At 37.3% G+C, this 24,324-nt stretch overlaps 8 non-coding genes across 8 annotated transcripts; all 8 read left to right on the top strand.

The window, feature by feature from the left end:
* Window positions 1-9,021: 9,021 nt before the first annotated feature.
* Window positions 9,022-9,095, top strand: TRNAI-AAU (transfer RNA isoleucine (anticodon AAU)). The gene has a single exon. It is a non-coding gene; the product is annotated as a tRNA-Ile (tRNA).
* A 3,207-nt stretch (window positions 9,096-12,302) lies between these two features.
* On the top strand, window positions 12,303-12,376 carry TRNAI-AAU (transfer RNA isoleucine (anticodon AAU)). The gene has a single exon. It is a non-coding gene; the product is annotated as a tRNA-Ile (tRNA).
* Window positions 12,377-15,622: 3,246 nt separating this feature from the next.
* Window positions 15,623-15,696, top strand: TRNAI-AAU (transfer RNA isoleucine (anticodon AAU)). The gene has a single exon. It is a non-coding gene; the product is annotated as a tRNA-Ile (tRNA).
* A 1,589-nt stretch (window positions 15,697-17,285) lies between these two features.
* TRNAI-AAU (transfer RNA isoleucine (anticodon AAU)) lies at window positions 17,286-17,359 on the top strand. Its single transcript has one exon. It is a non-coding gene; the product is annotated as a tRNA-Ile (tRNA).
* A 1,590-nt stretch (window positions 17,360-18,949) lies between these two features.
* On the top strand, window positions 18,950-19,023 carry TRNAI-AAU (transfer RNA isoleucine (anticodon AAU)). Its single transcript has one exon. It is a non-coding gene; the product is annotated as a tRNA-Ile (tRNA).
* Window positions 19,024-20,612: 1,589 nt separating this feature from the next.
* TRNAI-AAU (transfer RNA isoleucine (anticodon AAU)) lies at window positions 20,613-20,686 on the top strand. The gene has a single exon. It is a non-coding gene; the product is annotated as a tRNA-Ile (tRNA).
* A 1,589-nt stretch (window positions 20,687-22,275) lies between these two features.
* Window positions 22,276-22,349, top strand: TRNAI-AAU (transfer RNA isoleucine (anticodon AAU)). Its single transcript has one exon. It is a non-coding gene; the product is annotated as a tRNA-Ile (tRNA).
* Window positions 22,350-23,939: 1,590 nt separating this feature from the next.
* TRNAI-AAU (transfer RNA isoleucine (anticodon AAU)) lies at window positions 23,940-24,013 on the top strand. Its single transcript has one exon. It is a non-coding gene; the product is annotated as a tRNA-Ile (tRNA).
* The last annotated feature ends 311 nt before the right edge of the window (window positions 24,014-24,324 follow it).

Raw genomic sequence — 24,324 nt, 5'->3', positions numbered from 1 at the left:
GCAAGATGGAATTGTGATTGGGCCCTCCCAACCACCCTTATGTTATATAAACAGGGTCTGCCACACGACTGTGGCTGAAATGACTGGTTGGTTTGGGCCCCCACCAAAAAAAGAAGCAATCAATCTCTCCTTGCTCAAACTGGCTCTACAGAGGCACGATGTACCGGACTGGACTTACTTAATGGGTGCAGTGAGGTGATGGACATAGAGATAGAGTCCTGGTCCTCCTCCTCCGCCACCGCCTGTGACAGTGTAGGGCCTGTGAAAGCAAAAAATCCATGAAATATACTTTTGTATTCTGTGTTGAATACAGTAAAGCAAAAATTCAGTCTGGAATTGGAGGAGGAGAGTAAATTTCGCACACAGAGACGAGAATGTCGAGGCCAGAATCAGGGGGTAGTGGAGGAGGGTTAGGATACCGTACCTCACCCTGTTGGGATTGCTGCAATCAGGATGCCACTGTCGGTCACCTGACCGCTAGAATCCTGACTGCTGGTCACGCAAACCCAACCCATTGGTTTAACACAATGTACAGTACAGTACAATACTGCAGTTTACTTACCAAGTTGGGGAGAGGGTTTTTCATCCTCATCCTCACTGTCAATAATTACTGAGTTGAAAATAAAAAAATATTATAAACAAAATACAGTAGAGTACAGTTACTACAAAATTGCACAGTAGTACAGTGCTACAGGAGGCAGAGATATATTCATAATACAGTAGGAGCAGAATGACTGTCCAGCGGTAGGGGACATACAGTACTGTATTTAAAAGACCTGCTGTCTGGATCCCGACATTCAGAATGCAGAGTGTGGATTCAGAGTATCCCCCGAATCAATGGGAATGAGCTCCTCCTCTGTATCAATTACGAGGCGGTCTGTGTGTAAAAGATGACAAGTATTGTAAAATACAAAAATTACAGTAATACTGTAGGAAACTAGTGTGTCTGTAACAAAAAGTAATTATTACCACTTCCGGAGCTCTCGGATGGTGTCGGCGGTGGTGGTGGTGGTGTTGGTACTGTGGGAAAAAAAATAACAGTACTGTAAGTGAAGCTGTCAATTTGAAACATGTACTGTACAGTATCCAGGACACATGTACAGTAGTGTAACAACGATGACAGTAGCACCAGAATTCTCGTTACACAATACCTGGCAGCGCAGCAGGTGGTGGTGGTGGTGGTGGTGGTACTGTGGGAAAAAAAATAACAGTACTGTAAGTGAAGCTGTCAATTTGAAACATGTACTGTACAGTATCCAGGACACATGTACAGTAGTGTAACGATGACAGTCACACCAGAATTCTCGTTACACAATACCTGGCAGCGCAGCAGGTGGTGGTGGTGGTGGTGGTGGTGGTACTGTGGGAAAAAAAATAACAGTACTGTAAGTGAAGCTGTCAATTGGAAACATGTACTGTACAGTATCCAGGACACATGTACAGTAGTGTAACGATGACAGTCACACCAGAATTCTCGTTACACAATACCTGGCAGCGCAGCAGGTGGTGGTGGTGGTGGTGGTGTTGTTGGTACTGTGGGAAAAAAAATAACAGTACTGTAAGTGAAGCTGTCAATTTGAAACATGTACTGCACAGTATCCAAGACACATGTACAGTAGTGTAACAACGATGACAGTAGCACCAGAATTCTTGTTACACAATACCTGGCAGCGCAGCAGGTGGTGGTGGTGGTGGTGGTGGTGGTGGTACTGTGGGAAAAAAAATAACAGTACTGTAAGTGAAGCTGTCAATTGGAAACATGTACTGTACAGTATCCAGGACACATGTACAGTAGTGTAACAACGATGACAGTAGCACCAGAATTCTCGTTACACAATACCTGGCAGCGCAGCAGGTGGTGGTGGTGGTGGTACTGTGGGAAAAAAAATAACAGTACTGTAAGTGAAGCTGTCAATTTGAAACATGTACTGCACAGTATCCAGGACCAAAAAGGGGTCCGGACAATAAACAATCTGCATCAGAGAAGCAAGATACAGTATGCTTAAAGTATACAGTACTATATACTAGATCGCCAACAAACGTAAATTAACAAACAACTATCACTGGAATTTACCATCCTCATCCCGTAGCGAAGCACGGGTATTCAGCTATCTACAATGTTATTTATACTTTGTGTTTAATATTTACATTTAGTTTTGTAAACAGACATTCTTAACATTAACGGATTGCAGCGAGTTATCTGTGATGGTCAGGACAGGGGGTTGGGACTATAGAAATCACTATGTACTGTACACTACTGTATTTGACAATACTTACCAGCTTGGCGGCGCCTGTCCCGCCTCCTGTGACGTCGTGCTACCAGCCCTGTAAAAATATATATACAGTATAATGGCAGCATACTGTACAGCCAATGAAATTCAACATTGACAGCATCTTTATGACATCACAATAAATGGAATTGTTCATTCTAGTACCCTGCACCTAATCACTCAGGAGGGCATAGTGTACTGTACTGTCTTCAAAACTTAAGGGGCACATTTCTAAATGTGACATACAGTACACTTACAGTATCGCTACAGTACAGTAGGTCCAGGGTATTAGACAGAACACTACCTTTATAGACATTGTAACACACATAAGCATTGCCCTTATAAACATTATGACACACATCAGCATGCAGCCCTCCCACCCTTAACCATCTCAGTACTGTTCATTACATTACAAATTGATTTCATGACAGATGATGCAGTACTCACCTGAATTCATCTTATTCACGTCATGTCACAGTAGTGCAGTTTATTCACGTCACAGTACTGTCCTTGATTCACGTTGTGTCACACAGTAGAGCACCGTATTCACGTCACAGTACTGTCCTTGATTCACGTTGTGTCACACAGTAGAGCACCGTATTCACGTCACAGTACTGTCCTTGATTCACGTTGTGTCACACAGTAGAGCACCGTATTCACGTCACAGTACTGTCCTTGATTCACGTTGTGTCACACAGTAGAGCACCGTATTCACGTCACAGTACTGTCCTTGATTCACGTTGTGTCACACAGTAGAGCACCTTATTCACGTTACTGTACGTCACAGTAGTGCAGTAGTATATCCACATTACGTCACAAAGTAGAGATCTGCCAGTCATGAACCTTATGCAAGAGTAATGCACGTCAGAACACATTAGGCCACTGTAACATCCCTTAGAATAATTTCTGCCAAAGTAACATCCCTTAGAACACTGTACTATCTGAAACACAAATTTCGGCACACTGCACGACACACTGCAATTAAACCACACAATGCACTGCACGACTGCGTGATATGACAAACTGCACATTTCCCTGCAAAATATGATACAATGTACACTACACAAAAAACTGCAATTACCACATGTGTATACAGTACACTGCACGACAGTGCTGGCCCTAGCCAGGTACAGATACAGCCGCAGTCACGCAAAATATAGGCATGCCGCATATCATTTTAATCAGCAGAAGCTGCTGGTGCCCCTAAGCATAGCAAATGCCCTAGGCATTTGCCTACTGTAGTTTGCCTATGCCTAAGGCCGGCTCTGCTGCACGATGTGATTCACTATGTATTACACTCACTGCACAATACCATATACTGAATGTACACTGCATGACACGCTGCAATTACGCAGCACGATACACTGTGATACATTGCATATACTGTACACTGCATGATACTGTACACTGCACAATCGTAGACCACCTGGATTGTAAAGAACTACTGTATATACACAAGCTTAAAAAAATAACAATTGTTTTTGTAAAACGCATGTCGATCTTTTTCCATGTCAACTTAACGACCATGTCAACCTACAGTAACTGGTGTCAACCAATTTCAAAAGCCGCACCATCTAGGTCGACGCAAAAAAACAAATTGACCTTTTGACCCGGGTTAATGTTTGGTCCTTGTTTAACCATTTGTTTACCACAAATACTGTACAGTGCTGTATAGACCGGATACCTGCTGCTACAGCAGCCCCTGCTATAATGTACTGTACCTGTAACTACAGTAACTTAAAGTACAGTAATCTACAGTAATGTACTGTACTTACAATCCCTTATGGCCTGCAGGCGTCGTGGGGTCCTCCTCACGAGGTCGCTCCATCTCCTCTGGAGAGACCTCACCGTTCTCCTCCGGTTGTAGGTCCGGAGGATATCCCTGCTGGCCCTCCTATATGCCCTAACTTTCTCCTCGTTGCTGGCGAGAGTTCTGTCCCGCCAGCGAACGAGGAGACGCAGCTCACCCAGAGCATAGGGACGGTCACGTACTACAGGTACAGCAGCCATGCTTATGCTCAATGAGCGATCCAGACGTCGTGCGTCTCAGACGTCGTGCGTCTCAGACGTCGTGCGTTCCAGGCATTCAACGTACAGTACTGTAGTTACTGTACTTTGTGACAGTTTCCCTTAGTTTTACATATGCCCTTTCTTTGACCACAGTATTTTCCACTGTCTTGCCCTACGCCCTTCCCTCCTGGGAGCCTTCACAGGTCTTATGCTATACACAAATACCGAAGATGCACAGTCCGTCAGAATACACTCATTTCATTCACGCTGTTTGGGTGCATTTAGCGTAAAGAATCGCTCCTGCAGATGTACTTTGATTTATGTGAAACCTGTGTGCATCCTTCCATTGACTGTCTTACAATGTAAATAAAATAATACAGTGCATTATTACAGAAAAAAAAAAAAAAAAGAAAGAAAGCACATCATGTCTCGAACCCCGGACCCCCAGTGAGGGAGGTGGGAGCCTTCACCCCTAGCCCACGACGCCTCATGAGAGATTTCCAATTTCATGTGTGAAAGTACTGCAAACAGCGCCCGGCCCTCGCCCCATTGCTGTTGGTTTATGCCTTAGAGGACTCGGACGCTCGCATTTGTAAAGCACGGTGTTTTCCTCCGCCTCCTGCTAGCCTGTTGCCCTTCCCCCATGGGAGCCTGCACAGATCATGCAGTAGACAGGGAGGGAATGCAGGTCATGTGCAATACACAAACGCCCACTGTAGTACTATTTTGCTCACTTACAGTACCGTACTGTAGGTTGCATTTAGCGTAAAGAATCGCTCCTGCAGATGTACTTTGATTTATGTGAAACCTGTGTGCATCCTTCCATTGGATGTACTGTATTGGAGAGAAAAAAAAAATGTTAAAGTGAATGTCACGGGAACACATTAAAAATAAGGTTGGCACTTCCTTCCCATTGGTGTTGGTTTACAGTATGCCGTAGTGTACTCGGACGCTCATGTAATTGCATTTCAAAGGCACAGTATTTTCCATCGTCTCCCCCCTACCCCCATCGCCCTTCCCCCCTGGGGGCCTGCACAGGGAGGAAATTCAGGTCCTGTGCAATGCACAAACGCTGAAGATCTACAGTACTGTTTTGCTTAGTTGGTAGCGCCAGAATACACTCATTTCATTCACGCTGTTTGGGTGCATTTAGCGTAAAGAATCGCTCCTGCAGATGTACTTTGATTTATGTGAAACCTGTGTGCATCCTTCCATTGACTGTCTTACAATGTAAATAAAATAATACAGTGCATTATTACAGAAAAAAAAAAAAAAAAGAAAGAAAGCACATCATGTCTCGAACCCTGGACCCCCAGTGAGGGAGGTGGGAGCCTTCAACCCTAACCCACGACGCCTCATGAGAGATTTCTAATTTCATGTGTGAAAGTACTGCAAACAGCGCCCGGCCCTCGCCCCATTGCTGTTGGTTTATGCCTTAGAGGACTCGGACGCTCGCATTTGTAAAGCACGGTGTTTTCCTCCGCCTCCTGCTAGCCTGTTGCCCTTCCCCCATGGGAGCCTGCACAGATCATGCAGTAGACAGGGAGGGAATGCAGGTCATGTGCAATACACAAACGCCCACTGTAGTACTATTTTGCTCACTTACAGTACCGTACTGTAGGTTGCATTTAGCGTAAAGAATCGCTCCTGCAGATGTACTTTGATTTATGTGAAACCTGTGTGCATCCTTCCATTGGATGTACTGTATTGGAGAGAAAAAAAAAAATGTTAAAGTGAATGTCACGGGAACACATTAAAAATAAGGTTGGCACTTCCTTCCCATTGGTGTTGGTTTACAGTATGCCGTAGTGTACTCGGACGCTCATGTAATTGCATTTCAAAGGCACAGTATTTTCCATCGTCTCCCCCCTACCCCCATCGCCCTTCCCCCCTGGGGGCCTGCACAGGGAGGAAATTCAGGTCCTGTGCAATGCACAAACGCTGAAGATCTACAGTACTGTTTTGCTTAGTTGGTAGCGCCAGAATACACTCATTTCATTCACGCTGTTTGGGTGCATTTAGCGTAAAGAATCGCTCCTGCAGATGTACTTTGATTTATGTGAAACCTGTGTGCATCCTTCCATTGACTGTCTTACAATGTAAATAAAATAATACAGTGCATTATTACAGAAAAAAAAAAAAAAAAGAAAGAAAGCACATCATGTCTCGAACCCTGGACCCCCAGTGAGGGAGGTGGGAGCCTTCACCCCTAACCCACGACGCCTCATGAGAGATTTCCAATTTCATGTGTGAAAGTACTGCAAACAGCGCCCGGCCCTCGCCCCATTGCTGTTGGTTTATGCCTTAGAGGACTCGGACGCTCGCATTTGTAAAGCACGGTGTTTTCCTCCGCCTCCTGCTAGCCTGTTGCCCTTCCCCCATGGGAGCCTGCACAGATCATGCAGTAGACAGGGAGGGAATGCAGGTCATGTGCAATACACAAACGCCCACTGTAGTACTATTTTGCTCACTTACAGTACCGTACTGTAGGTTGCATTTAGCGTAAAGAATCGCTCCTGCAGATGTACTTTGATTTATGTGAAACCTGTGTGCATCCTTCCATTGGATGTACTGTATTGGAGAGAAAAAAAAAAATGTTAAAGTGAATGTCACGGGAACACATTAAAAATAAGGTTGGCACTTCCTTCCCATTGGTGTTGGTTTACAGTATGCCGTAGTGTACTCGGACGCTCATGTAATTGCATTTCAAAGGCACAGTATTTTCCATCGTCTCCCCCCTACCCCCATCGCCCTTCCCCCCTGGGGGCCTGCACAGGGAGGAAATTCAGGTCCTGTGCAATGCACAAACGCTGAAGATCTACAGTACTGTTTTGCTTAGTTGGTAGCGCCAGAATACACTCATTTCATTCACGCTGTTTGGGTGCATTTAGCGTAAAGAATCGCTCCTGCAGATGTACTTTGATTTATGTGAAACCTGTGTGCATCCTTCCATTGACTGTCTTACAATGTAAATAAAATAATACAGTGCATTATTACAGAAAAAAAAAAAAAAAAAGAAAGAAAGCACATCATGTCTCGAACCCTGGACCCCCAGTGAGGGAGGTGGGAGCCTTCACCCCTAACCCACGACGCCTCATGAGAGATTTCTAATTTCATGTGTGAAAGTACTGCAAACAGCGCCCGGCCCTCGCCCCATTGCTGTTGGTTTATGCCTTAGAGGACTCGGACGCTCGCATTTGTAAAGCACGGTGTTTTCCTCCGCCTCCTGCTAGCCTGTTGCCCTTCCCCCATGGGAGCCTGCACAGATCATGCAGTAGACAGGGAGGGAATGCAGGTCATGTGCAATACACAAACGCCCACTGTAGTACTATTTTGCTCACTTACAGTACCGTACTGTAGGTTGCATTTAGCGTAAAGAATCGCTCCTGCAGATGTACTTTGATTTATGTGAAACCTGTGTGCATCCTTCCATTGGATGTACTGTATTGGAGAGAAAAAAAAAAATGTTAAAGTGAATGTCACGGGAACACATTAAAAATAAGGTTGGCACTTCCTTCCCATTGGTGTTGGTTTACAGTATGCCGTAGTGTACTCGGACGCTCATGTAATTGCATTTCAAAGGCACAGTATTTTCCATCGTCTCCCCCCTACCCCCATCGCCCTTCCCCCCTGGGGGCCTGCACAGGGAGGAAATTCAGGTCCTGTGCAATGCACAAACGCTGAAGATCTACAGTACTGTTTTGCTTAGTTGGTAGCGCCAGAATACACTCATTTCATTCACGCTGTTTGGGTGCATTTAGCGTAAAGAATCGCTCCTGCAGATGTACTTTGATTTATGTGAAACCTGTGTGCATCCTTCCATTGACTGTCTTACAATGTAAATAAAATAATACAGTGCATTATTACAGAAAAAAAAAAAAAAAAGAAAGAAAGCACATCATGTCTCGAACCCTGGACCCCCAGTGAGGGAGGTGGGAGCCTTCACCCCTAACCCACGACGCCTCATGAGAGATTTCTAATTTCATGTGTGAAAGTACTGCAAACAGCGCCCGGCCCTCGCCCCATTGCTGTTGGTTTATGCCTTAGAGGACTCGGACGCTCGCATTTGTAAAGCACGGTGTTTTCCTCCGCCTTCTGCTAGTCCTCCATTCCCATTATGCATTAGCGAACTTAGACGCTCATATATTTTAAAAGCACGGTGTTTATACATTGTACTGTACATTCTTCCTTTTACACAATTACTGTAGTTGCGTCTCCATACACATACAGTACTGTACTCCATACTTTTTCCACCGCCTCCCGTTACGCCTACAGTATTGCCAGAGCTGTAGATCAATCCGCCGCTATACTGTACGATCGAAAGTACTGGATTAGTGGAGCATTAGCCACACAGTGGTGGAGATGTGTAATGCATGATGAGTATCTAGATCGTCTCAACGCGCCTGCCTGTGATTAAACTCAGCTATCGCCTTAGCGTGGCTAAACGCCCGTCTCGGCGGAGAAACAGTCAAGATAAAGTTGGCTACATCTGTACTCCTTGTCTAAATTGTCTATTTTTATACTATTAGTAGATGCCTTAATCTTTGTTATTATCCTATCTAATATTTATTTTTATTTTGTAATGTGGAAAGAAACTGGAGCATTTTTATGATACCCATGCTTCAAGTGACTCTATGGCTTAAGCTTTTTTTTTTGAAAAATGAAATGCTTTAAAAACAAAATATGATCTGTGCTTAGAGGTACATTTGCCAGTTTTGTGTTTGCGTGTAGTAACATCTGTGGCCGGTTAGCTCAGTTGGTTAGAGTGTGGTGCTAATAACGCCAAGGTCACGGGTTCGATCCCCGTATGGGCCATTCGCTTTTCTTGATGGAGAAGAATGGAATAAGCTCATCGGTGGAGTGCATGAATACTTGAAAACATCATAGACACATATATCACAAAATCTCTTCAAATACATATCAGAAGCCAGTGGGAGTGTCATCCTTTGGCTGATGAAGATTTTTCTCTACATGGCTCAGTGACTTTTGTCTCAAATCAAGCAATATGGCATAACTATGATATGCAAGGGCAAATTAATCAGTTATTATATTGCTGCTCAAACGTAGAGGGCACTAGGTGTTACTAGAAGAAGAAGAAGATATGGAGTATTTCTAAAGACCAGAGCACAAGTAATGGATCTCTGCATTCTTATTGCATCTTTTCTTATTTCCAAATATTTGACATACTTCTGATTTGATAAGTTTAAAAATGAGTTTAAACAAAGGACACCACTGAAGATGATGGAATTTATATGAATTTTAAATGAAGATTTGCAATACTCATACATTGAATGAAAATGGAGCTTTGAACAAAAGGAAAATAAACAATGTTAGCTCCCACGAGATATGAACTCAGATTACTAGATTCAAAGTCTAGTGTGCTAACAATTACACCATGGAACCCTCACCTGAGCAATGGCATCTACTGAAGTGCGCTCATCTTTTAAATGCAAAGAAAAGAAATTCAATACTTTATATTATTTCAAGTTTCTAATAAGCTCAGGGATGCAATAGGTATTATGTAGAATATTTGTCCAAACCCAATGATAATATATAAAAAGTAACCTATTTTTTAAAGGAGAAGATAGATACTAGAAACCTAAATACCTAGGACCAATTTCAGTTGGAGCATCACCCCTTATGTTATCCTAGCATTGAATTGACAGTTTTTCTGTATTTCCATATTTGCATATCAGCCACTTACAATTGTTTCAAGCTTTATAACAGAGGACTGCCTTTTTTATAGACCAAGGATGAAAGTCTCTTGTGAGTTAAGTCTGATAATGACATCACAATTTGTAAATTAAGCTATAGTATGATTACAGAGTGTAGACTGAATAAAAAGTGCTTTCCTATGGATTGAAGTTTGTATTTTCTTAAGCTTTGCATTCCAAAATGTGCTAGCATTCTTTATTTCCAATGGGCACATTAAGCTACTTCCCCAATATATATTTTTTTGTGTTAAAAGTTATTCATACACAACTTGGTAAAACATACTAAATTTAATACATAATGGATTACATCGTGGGATTATCTTTTTCAACAATCTGTAAATTTACAATTAAAAATTGTGTATTAGATTTATTAGATTGATTTTGCTTAGATTTGCATATACTCCTTGTCCAAATTGTCTATTTTTATACTATTACTAGATGCCTTAATCTTTGTTATTATCCTATCTAATATTTATTTTTATTTTGTAATGTGGAAAGAAACTGGAGCATTTTTATGATACCCATGCTTCAAGTGACTCTATCTCTTAAGATTTTTTTTTAAAAAAAAAGAAATGCTATAAAAACAAAATATGATCTGTGCTTTGAGGTACATTTGCCAGTTTTATGTTTGCTTGCAGTAACATCTGTGGCCTGTTTGCTCAGTTGGTTAGAGAGTGGTGCTAATAATGCCAATGTCAAGGGTTCGATCCCTGTATGGGCCATTTGCTTTTCTTGATGAACAAGAATGGAATAAGCTCATAGGTGGAGTGCATGAATACTTGAAAACATCATAGACACATATATCACAAAATCTCTTCAAATACATATCAGAAGCCAGTGGGAGTGTCATCCTTTGGCTGATGAAGATTTTTCTCTACATGGCTCAGTGACTTTTGTCTCAAATCAAGCAATATGGCATAACTAAGATATGCAAGGGCAAATTAATCAGTTATATTGCTGCTCAAACATAGAGGGCACTAGGTGTTACTAGAAGAAGAAGAAGATATGTGCTCCCCTCTCATTAGTGCACACTGAAGTAAAAAAAAATGGAGAATTTCTAAAGACCAGAGCAAGAGTAATGGATCTCTGCATTCTTATTGCATATTTTCTTATTTCCAAATATTTGACATACTTCTGATTTGATAAGTTTAAAAATGAGTTTAAACAAAGGACACCACTGAAGATGATGGAATTTATATGAATTTTAAATGAAGATTTGCAATACTCATACATTGAATGAAAATGGAGCTTTGAACAAAAGGAAAATAAACAATGTTAGCTCCCACGAGATATGAACTCAGATGACTAGATTCAAAGTCCATGGTGCTAACAATTACACCATGGAACCCTCACCTGAGCAATGGCATCTACTGAAGTGCGCTCATCTTTTAAATGCAAAGAAAAGAAATTCAATACTTTATATATATTATTTCAAGTTTCTAATAAGCTCAGGGATGCAATAGGTATTATGTAGAATATTTGTCCAAAACCAATGATAATATATAAAAAGTAACCTATTTTTTAAAGGAGAAGATAGATACTAGAAACCTAAATGCCTAGGACCAATTTCAGTTGGAGCATCACCCCTTATGTTATCCTAGCATTGAATTGACAGTTTTTCTGTATTTCCATATTTGCATATCAGCCACGTACAATTGTTTCAAGCTTTATAACAGAGGACTGCCTTTTTTATAGACCAAGGATGAAAGTCTCTTGTGAGTTAAGTCTGATAATGACATCACAATTTGTAAATTAAGCTATAGTATGATTACAGAGTGTAGACTAAATAAAAAGTGCTTTCCTATGGATTGAAGTTTGTATTTTCTTAAGCTTTGCATTCCAAAACGGGCTAGCATTCTTTATTTCCAATGGGCACATTAAGCTACTTCCCCAATATATATTTTTTTGTGTTAAAAGTTATTCATACACAACTTGGTAAAACATACTAAATTTAATACATAATGGATTACATCCTGGGATTATCTTTTTCAACAATCTGTAAATTTACAATTAAAAATTGTGTATTATATTTTTTAGATTGATTTTGCTTAGATTTGCATATACTCCTTGTCTAAATTGTCTATTTTTATACTATTAGTAGATGCCTTAATCTTTGTTATTATCCTATCTAATATTTATTTTTATTTTGTAAGGTGGAAAGAAACTGGAGCATTTTTATGATACCCATGCTTCAAGTGACTCTATGGCTTAAGCTTTTTTTTGAAAAATGAAATGCTATAAAAACAAAATATGATCTGTGCTTTGAGGTACATTTGCCAGTTTTGTGTTTGCTGGCAGTAATATCTGTGGCCTGTTAGCTCAGTTGGTTAGAGCGTGCTGCTAATAACGCCAAGGTCACGGGGTCGATCCCTGTATGGGCCATTTGCTTTTCTTGATGGACAAGAATGGAATAAGCTCATCGTGGAGTGCTTGAATACTTGAAAACATCATAGACACATATATCACAAAATTTCTTCAAATACATATCAGAATCCAGTGGGAGTGTCATCCTTTGGCTGATGAAGATTTTTCTCTACATGGCTCAGTGACTTTTGTCTCAAATCAAGCAATATGGCATAACTATGATATGCAAGGGCAAATTAATCAGTTATTATATTGCTGCTCAAACGTAGAGGGCACTAGGTGTTACTAGAAGAAGAAGAAGATATGTGCTCCCCTCTCATTAGTGCACACTGAAGTAAAAAAAATGGAGTATTTCTAAAGACCAGAGCACAAGTAATGGATCTCTGCATTCTTATTGCATCTTTTCTTATTTCCAAATATTTGACATACTTCTGATTTGATAAGTTTAAAAATGAGTTTAAACAAAGGACACCACTGAAGATGATGGAATTTATATGAATTTTAAATGAAGATTTGCAATACTCATACATTGAATGAAAATGGAGCTTTGAACAAAAGGAAAATAAACAATGTTAGCTCCCACGAGATATGAACTCAGATTACTAGATTCAAAGTCTAGTGTGCTAACAATTACACCATGGAACCCTCACCTGAGCAATGGCATCTACTGAAGTGCGCTCATCTTTTAAATGCAAAGAAAAGAAATTCAATACTTTATATTATTTCAAGTTTCTAATAAGCTCAGGGATGCAATAGGTATTATGTAGAATATTTGTCCAAACCCAATGATAATATATAAAAAGTAACCTATTTTTTAAAGGAGAAGATAGATACTAGAAACCTAAATACCTAGGACCAATTTCAGTTGGAGCATCACCCCTTATGTTATCCTAGCATTGAATTGACAGTTTTTCTGTATTTCCATATTTGCATATCAGCCACTTACAATTGTTTCAAGCTTTATAACAGAGGACTGCCTTTTTTATAGACCAAGGATGAAAGTCTCTTGTGAGTTAAGGCTGATAATGACATCACAATTTGTAAATTAAGCTATAGTATGATTACAGAGTGTAGACTGAATAAAAAGTGCTTTCCTATGGATTGAAGTTTGTATTTTCTTAAGCTTTGCATTCCAAAATGTGCTAGCATTCTTTATTTCCAATGGGCACATTAAGCTACTTCCCCAATATATATTTTTTTGTGTTAAAAGTTATTCATACACAACTTGGTAAAACATACTAAATTTAATACATAATGGATTACATCGTGGGATTATCTTTTTCAACAATCTGTAAATTTACAATTAAAAATTGTGTATTAGATTTATTAGATTGATTTTGCTTAGATTTGCATATACTCCTTGTCCAAATTGTCTATTTTTATACTATTACTAGATGCCTTAATCTTTGTTATTATCCTATCTAATATTTATTTTTATTTTGTAATGTGGAAAGAAACTGGAGCATTTTTATGATACCCATGCTTCAAGTGACTCTATCTCTTAAGATTTTTTTTTTAAAAAAATGAAATGCTATAAAAACAAAATATGATCTGTGCTTTGAGGTACATTTGCCAGTTTTATGTTTGCTTGCAGTAACATCTGTGGCCTGTTTGCTCAGTTGGTTAGAGAGTGGTGCTAATAATGCCAAGGTCAAGGGTTCGATCCCTGTATGGGCCATTTGCTTTTCTTGATGAACAAGAATGGAATAAGCTCATAGGTGGAGTGCATGAATACTTGAAAACATCATAGACACATATATCACAAAATCTCTTCAAATACATATCAGAAGCCAGTGGGAGTGTCATCCTTTGGCTGATGAAGATTTTTCTCTACATGGCTCAGTGACTTTTGTCTCAAATCAAGCAATATGGCATAACTAAGATATGCAAGGGCAAATTAATCAGTTATATTGCTGCTCAAACATAGAGGGCACTAGGTGTTACTAGAAGAAGAAGAAGATATGTGCTCCCCTCTCATTAGTGCACACTGAAGTAAAAAAAAATGGAGAATTTCTAAAGACCAGAGCAAGAGTAATGGATCTCTGCATTCTTATTGCATATTTTCTTATTTCCAAATATTTGACATACTTCTGATTTGATAAGTTTAAAAATGAGTTTAAACAAAGGACACCACTGAAGATGATGGAATTTATATGAATTTTAAATGAAGATTTGCAATACTCATACATTGAATGAAAATGGAGCTTTGAACAAAAGGAAAATAAACAATGTTAGCTCCCACGAGATATGAACTCAGATGACTAGATTCAAAGTCCATGGTGCTAACAATTACACCATGGAACCCTCACCTGAGCAATGGCATCTACTGAAGTGCGCTCATCTTTTAAATGCAAAGAAAAGAAATTCAATACTTTATATATATTATTTCAAGTTTCTAATAAGCTCAGGGATGCAATAGGTATTATGTAGAATATTTGTCCAAAACCAATGATAATATATAAAAAGTAACCTATTTTTTAAAGGAGAAGATAGATACTAGAAACCTAAATGCCTAGGACCAATTTCAGTTGGAGCATCACCCCTTATGTTATCCTAGCATTGAATTGACAGTTTTTCTGTATTTCCATATTTGCATATCAGCCACGTACAATTGTTTCAAGCTTTATAACAGAGGACTGCCTTTTTTATAGACCAAGGATGAAAGTCTCTTGTGAGTTAAGTCTGATAATGACATCACAATTTGTAAATTAAGCTATAGTATGATTACAGAGTGTAGACTAAATAAAAAGTGCTTTCCTATGGATTGAAGTTTGTATTTTCTTAAGCTTTGCATTCCAAAACGGGCTAGCATTCTTTATTTCCAATGGGCACATTAAGCTACTTCCCCAATATATATTTTTTTGTGTTAAAAGTTATTCATACACAACTTGGTAAAACATACTAAATTTAATACATAATGGATTACATCCTGGGATTATCTTTTTCAACAATCTGTAAATTTACAATTAAAAATTGTGTATTATATTTTTTAGATTGATTTTGCTTAGATTTGCATATACTCCTTGTCTAAATTGTCTATTTTTATACTATTAGTAGATGCCTTAATCTTTGTTATTATCCTATCTAATATTTATTTTTATTTTGTAAGGTGGAAAGAAACTGGAGCATTTTTATGATACCCATGCTTCAAGTGACTCTATGGCTTAAGCTTTTTTTTGAAAAATGAAATGCTATAAAAACAAAATATGATCTGTGCTTTGAGGTACATTTGCCAGTTTTGTGTTTGCTGGCAGTAATATCTGTGGCCTGTTAGCTCAGTTGGTTAGAGCGTGCTGCTAATAACGCCAAGGTCACGGGGTCGATCCCCGTATGGGCCATTTGCTTTTCTTGATGGACAAGAATGGAATAAGCTCATCGTGGAGTGCTTGAATACTTGAAAACATCATAGACACTTATATCACAAAATCTCTTCAAATACATATCAGAATCCAGTGGGAGTGTCATCCTTTGGCTGATGAAGATTTTTCTCTACATGGCTCAGTGACTTTTGTCTCAAATCAAGCAATATGGCATAACTAAGATATGCAAGGGCAAATTAATCAGTTATTATAATGCTGCTCAAACATATAGGGCACTAGGTGTTACTAGAAGAAGTAGAAGATATGTGCTCCCCTCTCATTAGTGCACACTGAAGTAAAAAAAAATGGAGAATTTCTAAAGACCAGAGCACAAGTAATGGATCTCTGCATTCTTATTGCATCTTTTCTTATTTCCAAATATTTGACATACTTCTGATTTGATAAGTTTAAAAATGAGTTTAAACAAAGGACACCACTGAAGATGATGGAATTTATATGAATTTTAAATGAAGATTTGCAATACTCATACATTGAATGAAAATGGAGCTTTGAACAAAAGGAAAATAAACAATGTTAGCTCCCACGAGATATGAACTCAGATTACTAGATTCAAAGTCCAGGGTGCTAACAATTACACCATGGAACCCTCACCTGAGCAATGGCATCTACTGAAGTGCGCTCATCTTTTAAATGCAAAGAAAAGAAATTCAATACTTTATATATATTATTTCAAGTTTCTAATAAGCTCAGGGATGCAATAGGTATTATGTAGAATATTTGTCCAAACCCAATGATAATATATAAAAAGTAACCTATTTTTTAAAGGAGAAGATAGATACTAGAAACCTAAATGCCTAGGACCAATTTCAGTTGGAGCATCACCCCTTATGTTATCCTAGCATTGAATTGACAGTTTTTCTGTATTTCCATATTTGCATATCAGCCACTTACAATTGTTTCAAGCTTTATAACAGATGACTGCCTTTTTTATAGACCAAGGATGAAAGTCTCTTGTGAGTTAAGTCTGATAATGACATCACAATTTGTAAATTAAGCTATAGTATGATTACAGAGTGTAGACTGAATAAAAAGTGCTTTCCTATGGATTGAAGTTTGTATTTTCTTAAGCTTTGCATTCCAAAATGGGCTAGCATTCTTTATTTCCAATGGGCACATTAAGCTACTTCCCCAATATATATTTTTTTGTGTTAAAAGTTATTCATACACAACTTGGTAAAACATACTAAATTTAATACATAATGGATTACATCCTGGGATTATCTTTTTCAACAATCTGTAAATTTACAATTAAAAATTGTGTATTAGATTTTTTAGATTGATTTTGCTTAGATTTGCATATACTCCTTGTCTAAATTGTCTATTTTTATACTATTAGTAGATGCCTTAATCTTTGTTATTATCCTATCTAATATTTATTTTTATTTTGTAATGTGGAAAGAAACTGGAGCATTTTTATGATACCCATGCTTCAAGTGACTCTATGGCTTAAGCTTTTTTTTGAAAAATGAAATGCTATAAAAACAAAATGCTTTGAGGTACATTGAGGTACATTTGCCAGTTTTGTGTTTGCTTGCAGTAACATCTGTGGCCGGTTAGCTCAGTTGGTTAGAGCGTGGTGCTAATAACGCCAAGGTCACGGGTTCGATCCCCGTATGGGCCATTTGCTTTTCTTGATGGACAAGAATGGAATAAGCTCATCGGTGGAGTGCATGAATACTTGAAAGCATCATAGACACATATATCACAAAATCTCTTCAAATACATATCAGAAGCCAGTGGGAGTGTCATCCTTTGGCTGATGAAGATTTTTCTCTACATGGCTCAGTGACTTTTGTCTCAAATCAAGCAATATGGCATAACTAAGATATGCAAGGGCAAATTAATTAGTTATTATATTGCTGCTCAAACATAGAGGGCACTAGGTGTTACTAGAAGAAGAAGAAGATATGTGCTCCCCTCTCATTAGTGCACACTGAAGTAAAAAAAAATGGAGAATTTCTAAAGACCAGAGCACAAGTAATGGATCTCTGCATTCTTATTGCATCTTTTCTTATTTCCAAATATTTGACATACTTCTGATTTGATAAGTTTAAAAATGAGTTTAAACAAAGGACACCACTGAAGATGATGGAATTTATATGAATTTTAAATGAAGATTTGCAATACTCATACATTGAATGAAAATGGAGCTTTGAACAAAAGGAAAATAAACAATGTTAGCTCCCACGAGATATGAACTCAGATTACTAGATTCAAAGTCCAGGGTGCTAACAATTACACCATGGAACCCTCACCTGAGCAATGGCATCTACTGAAGTGCGCTCATCTTTTAAATGCAAAGAAAAGAAATTCAATACTTTATATATATTATTTCAAGTTTCTAATAAGCTCAGGGATGCAATAGGTATTATGTAGAATATTTGTCCAAACCCAATGATAATATATAAAAAGTAACCTATTTTTTAAAGGAGAAGATAGATACTAGAAACCTAAATGCCTAGGACCAATTTCAGTTGGAGCATCACCCCTTATGTTATCCTAGCATTGAATTGACAGTTTTTCTGTATTTCCATATTTGCATATCAGCCACTTACAATTGTTTCAAGCTTTATAACAGAGGACTGCCTTTTTTATAGACCAAGGATGAAAGTCTCTTGTGAGTTAAGTCTGATAATGACATCACAATTTGTAAATTAAGCTATAGTATGATTACAGAGTGTAGACTGAATAAAAAGTGCTTTCCTATGGATTAAAGTTTGTATTTTCTTAAGCTTTGCATTCCAAAATGGGCTAGCATTCTTTATTTCCAATGGGCACATTAAGCTACTTCCCCAATATATATTTTTTTGTGTTAAAAGTTATTCATACACAACTTGGTAAAACATACTAAATTTAATACAAAATGGATTACATCCTGGGATTATCTTTTTCAACAATCTGTAAATTTACAATTAAAAATTGTGTATTAGATTTTTTAGATTGATTTTGCTTAGATTTGCATATACTCCTTGTCTAAATTGTCTATTTTTATACTATTAGTAGATGCCTTAATCTTTGTTATTATCCTATCTAATATTTATTTTTATTTTGTAATGTGGAAAGAAACTGGAGCATTTTTATGATACCCATGCTTCAAGTGACTCTATGGCTTAAGCTTTTTTTTGAAAAATGAAATGCTATAAAAACAAAATGCTTTGAGGTACATTGAGGTACATTTGCCAGTTTTGTGTTTGCTTGCAGTAACATCTGTGGCCGGTTAGCTCAGTTGGTTAGAGCGTGGTGCTAATAACGCCAAGGTCACGGGTTCGATCCCCGTATGGGCCATTTGCTTTTCTTGATGGACAAGAATGGAATAAGCTCATCGGTGGAGTGCATGAATACTTGAAAACATCATAGACACATATATCACAAAATCTCTTCAAATACATATCAGAAGCCAGTGGGAGTGTCATCCTTTGGCTGATGAAGATTTTTCTCTACATGGCTCAGTGACTTTTGTCTCAAATCAAGCAATATGGCATAACTAAGATATGCAAGGGCAAATTAATTAGTTATTATATTGCTGCTCAAACATAGAGGGCACTAGGTGTTACTAGAAGAAGAAGAAGATATGTGCTCCCCTCTCATTAGTGCACACTGAAGTAAAAAAAAATGGAGAATTTCTAAAGACCAGAGCACAAGTAATGGATCTCTGCATTCTTATTGCATCTTTTCTTATTTCCAAATATTTGACATACTTCTGATTTGATAAGTTTAAAAATGAGTTTAAACAAAGGACACCACTGAAGATGATGGAATTTATATGAATTTTAAATGAAGATTTGCAATACTCATACATTGAATGAAAATGGAGCTTTGAACAAAAGGAAAATAAACAATGTTAGCTCCCACGAGATATGAACTCAGATTACTAGATTCAAAGTCCAGGATGCTAACAATTACACCATGGAACCCTCACCTGAGCAATGGCATCTACTGAAGTGCGCTCATCTTTTAAATGCAAAGAAAAGAAATTCAATACTTTATATATATTATTTCAAGTTTCTAATAAGCTCAGGGATGCAATAGGTATTATGTAGAATATTTGTCCAAACCCAATGATAATATATAAAAAGTAACCTATTTTTTAAAGGAGAAGATAGATACTAGAAACCTAAATGCCTAGGACCAATTTCAGTTGGAGCATCACCCCTTATGTTATCCTAGCATTGAATTGACAGTTTTTCTGTATTTCCATATTTGCATATCAGCCACTTACAATTGTTTCAAGCTTTATAACAGAGGACTGCCTTTTTTATAGACCAAGGATGAAAGTCTCTTGTGAGTTAAGTCTAATAATGACATCACAATTTGTAAATTAAGCTATAGTATGATTACAGAGTGTAGACTGAATAAAAAGTGCTTTCCTATGGATTGAAGTTTGTATTTTCTTAAGCTTTGCATTCCAAAATGGGCTAGCATTCTTTATTTCCAATGGGCACATTAAGCTACTTCCCCAATATATATTTTTTTGTGTTAAAAGTTATTCATACACAACTTGGTAAAACATACTAAATTTAATACATAATGGATTACATCCTGGGATTATCTTTTTCAACAATCTGTAAATTTACAATTAAAAATTGTGTATTAGATTTTTTAGATTGATTTTGCTTAGATTTGCATATACTCCTTGTCTAAATTGTCTATTTTTATACTATTAGTAGATGCCTTAATCTTTGTTATTATCCTATCTAATATTTATTTTTATTTTGTAATGTGGAAAGAAACTGGAGCATTTTTATGATACCCATGCTTCAAGTGACTCTATGGCTTAAGCTTTTTTTTGAAAAATGAAATGCTATAAAAACAAAATATGATCTGTGCTTTGAGGTACATTTGCCAGTTTTGTGTTTGCTTGCAGTAACATCTGTGGCAGGTTAGCTCAGTTGGTTAGAGCATGGTGCTAATAACGCCAAGGTCACGGGTTTGATCCCCGTATGGGCCATTTGCTTTTCTTGATGGACAAGAATGGAATAAGCTCATCGGTGGAGTGCATGAATACTTGAAAACATCATAGACACATATATCACAAAATCTCTTCAAATACATATCAGAAGCCAGTGGGAGTGTCATCCTTTGGCTGATGAAGATTTTTCTCTACATGGCTCAGTGACTTTTGTCTCAAATCAAGCAATATGGCATAACTATGATATGCAAGGGCAAATTAATCAGTTATTATATTGCTGCTCAAACGTAGAGGGCACTAAGTGTTACTAGAAGAAGAAGAAGATATGTGCTCCCCTCTCATTAGTGCACACTGAAGTAAAAAAAATGGAGTATTTCTAAAGACCAGAGCACAAGTAATGGATCTCTGCATTCTTATTGCATCTTTTCTTATTTCCAAATATTTGACATACTTCTGATTTGATAAGTTTAAAAATGAGTTTAAACAAAGGACACCACTGAAGATGATGGAATTTATATGAATTTTAAATGAAGATTTGCAATACTCATACATTGAATGAAAATGGAGCTTTGAACAAAAGGAAAATAAACAATGTTAGCTCCCACGAGATATGAACTCAGATTACTAGATTCAAAGTCCAGGGTGCTAACAATTACACCATGGAACCCTCACCTGAGCAATGGCATCTACTGAAGTGCGCTCATCTTTTAAATGCAAAGAAAAGAAATTCAATACTTTATATATATTATTTCAAGTTTCTAATAAGCTCAGGGATGCAATAGGTATTATGTAGAATATTTGTCCAAACCCAATGATAATATATAAAAAGTAACCTATTTTTTAAAGGAGAAGATAGATACTAGAAACCTAAATGCCTAGGACCAATTTCAGTTGGAGCATCACCCCTTATGTTATCCTAGCATTGAATTGACAGTTTTTCTGTATTTCCATATTTGCATATCAGCCACTTACAATTGTTTCAAGCTTTATAACAGAGGACTGCCTTTTTTATAGACCAAGGATGAAAGTCTCTTGTGAGTTAAGTCTGATAATGACATCACAATTTGTAAATTAAGCTATAGTATGATTACAGAGTGTAGACTGAATAAAAAGTGCTTTCCTATGGATTGAAGTTTGTATTTTCTTAAGCTTTGCATTCCAAAATGGGCTAGCATTCTTTATTTCCAATGGGCACATTAAGCTACTTCCCCAATATATATTTTTTTGTGTTAAAAGTTATTCATACACAACTTGGTAAAACATACTAAATTTAATACATAATGGATTACATCCTGGGATTATCTTTTTCAACAATCTGTAAATTTACAATTAAAAATTGTGTATTAGATTTTTTAGATTGATTTTGCTTAGATTTGCATATACTCCTTGTCTAAATTGTCTATTTTTATACTATTAGTAGATGCCTTAATCTTTGTTATTATCCTATCTAATATTTATTTTTATTTTGTAATGTGGAAAGAAACTGGAGCATTTTTATGATACCCATGCTTCAAGTGACTCTATGGCTTAAGCTTTTTTTTGAAAAATGAAATGCTATAAAAACAAAATGCTTTGAGGTACATTGAGGTACATTTGCCAGTTTTGTGTTTGCTTGCAGTAACATCTGTGGCCGGTTAGCTCAGTTGGTTAGAGCGTGGTGCTAATAACGCCAAGGTCACGGGTTCGATCCCCGTATGGGCCATTTGCTTTTCTTGATGGACAAGAATGGAATAAGCTCATCGGTGGAGTGCATGAATACTTGAAAACATCATAGACACATATATCACAAAATCTCTTCAAATACATATCAGAAGCCAGTGGGAGTGTCATCCTTTGGCTGATGAAGATTTTTCTCTACATGGCTCAGTGACTTTTGTCTCAAATCAAGCAATATGGCATAACTAAGATATGCAAGGGCAAATTAATTAGTTATTATATTGCTGCTCAAACATAGAGGGCACTAGGTGTTACTAGAAGAAGAAGAAGATATGTGCTCCCCTCTCATTAGTGCACACTGAAGTAAAAAAAAATGGAGAATTTCTAAAGACCAGAGCACAAGTAATGGATCTCTGCATTCTTATTGCATCTTTTCTTATTTCCAAATATTTGACATACTTCTGATTTGATAAGTTTAAAAATGAGTTTAAACAAAGGACACCACTGAAGATGATGGAATTTATATGAATTTTAAATGAAGATTTGCAATACTCATACATTGAATGAAAATGGAGCTTTGAACAAAAGGAAAATAAACAATGTTAGCTCCCACGAGATATGAACTCAGATTACTAGATTCAAAGTCCAGGGTGCTAACAATTACACCATGGAACCCTCACCTGAGCAATGGCATCTACTGAAGTGCGCTCATCTTTTAAATGCAAAGAAAAGAAATTCAATACTTTATATATATTATTTCAAGTTTCTAATAAGCTCAGGGATGCAATAGGTATTATGTAGAATATTTGTCCAAACCCAATGATAATATATAAAAAGTAACCTATTTTTTAAAGGAGAAGATAGATACTAGAAACCTAAATGCCTAGGACCAATTTCAGTTGGAGCATCACCCCTTATGTTATCCTAGCATTGAATTGACAGTTTTTCTGTATTTCCATATTTGCATATCAGCCACTTACAATTGTTTCAAGCTTTATAACAGAGGACTGCCTTTTTTATAGACCAAGGATGAAAGTCTCTTGTGAGTTAAGTCTGATAATGACATCACAATTTGTAAATTAAGCTATAGTATGATTACAGAGTGTAGACTGAATAAAAAGTGCTTTCCTATGGATTAAAGTTTGTATTTTCTTAAGCTTTGCATTCCAAAATGGGCTAGCATTCTTTATTTCCAATGGGCACATTAAGCTACTTCCCCAATATATATTTTTTTGTGTTAAAAGTTATTCATACACAACTTGGTAAAACATACTAAATTTAATACAAAATGGATTACATCCTGGGATTATCTTTTTCAACAATCTGTAAATTTACAATTAAAAATTGTGTATTAGATTTTTTAGATTGATTTTGCTTAGATTTGCATATACTCCTTGTCTAAATTGTCTATTTTTATACTATTAGTAGATGCCTTAATCTTTGTTATTATCCTATCTAATATTTATTTTTATTTTGTAATGTGGAAAGAAACTGGAGCATTTTTATGATACCCATGCTTCAAGTGACTCTATGGCTTAAGCTTTTTTTTGAAAAATGAAATGCTATAAAAACAAAATGCTTTGAGGTACATTGAGGTACATTTGCCAGTTTTGTGTTTGCTTGCAGTAACATCTGTGGCCGGTTAGCTCAGTTGGTTAGAGCGTGGTGCTAATAACGCCAAGGTCACGGGTTCGATCCCCGTATGGGCCATTTGCTTTTCTTGATGGACAAGAATGGAATAAGCTCATCGGTGGAGTGCATGAATACTTGAAAACATCATAGACACATATATCACAAAATCTCTTCAAATACATATCAGAAGCCAGTGGGAGTGTCATCCTTTGGCTGATGAAGATTTTTCTCTACATGGCTCAGTGACTTTTGTCTCAAATCAAGCAATATGGCATAACTAAGATATGCAAGGGCAAATTAATTAGTTATTATATTGCTGCTCAAACATAGAGGGCACTAGGTGTTACTAGAAGAAGAAGAAGATATGTGCTCCCCTCTCATTAGTGCAC

This window comes from Pseudophryne corroboree, chromosome 11 (assembly GCF_028390025.1).
Source record: "Pseudophryne corroboree isolate aPseCor3 chromosome 11, aPseCor3.hap2, whole genome shotgun sequence".
NCBI classification, from domain to species: Eukaryota; Metazoa; Chordata; class Amphibia; order Anura; family Myobatrachidae; genus Pseudophryne; species Pseudophryne corroboree.
The sequence above is the reverse complement of the archived record's forward strand: the minus strand, read 5'-3'. Positions and strand labels throughout refer to the sequence as shown.